We start from the raw sequence: 1,430 nt of genomic DNA, 5'->3' as shown, positions 1-1,430 counted from the left end.
CCCCCCCCCCCCCCCCCCCCCCCCGCGCGCGGCGGCTCCGGTGGCGGCGGGAAAAACGGCGGCGGCTCCGCGCGCCCGGAAGTGACGTCAGCGCGTCGCCCCGCCCCTTCCCCTCCTTCCCTCATTGGCCGCTCGCCCCCACCCGGCGCCGCGCGCGGTTTGATGACGCGACTTCCGGCGCGCCCGCAGTGACGTCACGGAGAGGGGGTCAGAGCGCGGGTTTTTATTAAAGGGGAAAAGGGGGGGCGCGCGTGTGACGTCAGTGGGAGGGGGGTGACGTCATCGGGAGGGTTTAAAGGGGAAAATGGGGGGGAAAAAGGGCCCGAGAACCTTCCCAGTGCTCCCAGTACCCACCCCAGTGCTCCCAGTAACCCCTCAGCGGGGTCCCAGTGCTCCCAGTAACACCCAAACCCACTCCCAGTGCTCCCAGTATCAACCTCACCTGGCTCCAGTGCTCCCAGTAACACCTAAACCTGGTCCCGGTGCTCCCAGTAAACCCCCAGTGCTCCCAGTAACGTCCCCAGTGCTCCCAGTAACCTCCAATCTCATTCCCAGTGCTCCCAGTGACCCCTAAATGGGGTCCCAGTGCTCCCAGTAACACCAAAACTCAATCCCAGTGCTCCCAGTAACCCCTTAACGAGGTCCCAGTGCTCCCAGTAACACCCAAACTCAATCCCAGTGCTCCCAGTATCAACCTCACCTGGTCCCAGTGCTCCCAGTAACCTCCAATCTCATTCCCAGTGCTCCCAGTAACACCTAAACCTGGTCCCAGTGCTCCCAATCAGCCTCCCAGTGCTCCCAGTGTCCCCCAATTCCCATCCCAGTGCCTCCAGTCACCCTCCCAGTGCCCCCAGTGCCCCCCAATCCTTATCCCAGTGCCTCCAGTCACTCTCCCAGTGCTCGCAGTATACAGCCAACTTGGCTCCATTGCTCCCAGTCACCCTCCCAGTGCCCCCAGTGACCCCAGTCAGCCTCCCAGTGCTCCCAGTGCCCCCCAATTCCCATCCCAGTGCTCCCAGTCAGCCTTCCAGTGCTCCCAGTGCCCCCCAATCCCCCTCCCAGTGCCCCCAATCTCCATTCCAGTGCCTCCAGTCACCCTCCCAGTGCTCCCAGTGCCCCCCAACCCCTCTCCCAGCGCCCCCCCACCCCCCAAATTGGGGGTGTCACCCCCCGGTGCTTCCGGCGGGGGGTGGGGGGGGTTGCCCCCCCGCTCTCCTCCTCCTGCGTCGGGGTCGGGGTCGGGCAGCCCCCCCGTCCTCCCCAGTGCTCCCAGTGCTCCCAGTAGGGCTGGGGGCCACGTCGATGGGGAGGGTCCCGTGGAGGGGCCCCAGGCGGGGGCTCTCTAGCGCCGCCACCAGGCGCCGCCGCCCCGGGCGCAGCGGGACCACGGGCTGACGCAGCCGCACCGTCTGCCCCGCCCCCACCGAGCT

Source organism: Calidris pugnax, unplaced genomic scaffold (genome assembly GCF_001431845.1).
Source record: "Calidris pugnax isolate Ruff unplaced genomic scaffold, ASM143184v1 scaffold829, whole genome shotgun sequence".
NCBI lineage: Eukaryota > Metazoa > Chordata > Aves > Charadriiformes > Scolopacidae > Calidris > Calidris pugnax.
The sequence above is the reverse complement of the archived record's forward strand: the minus strand, read 5'-3'. Positions refer to the sequence as shown.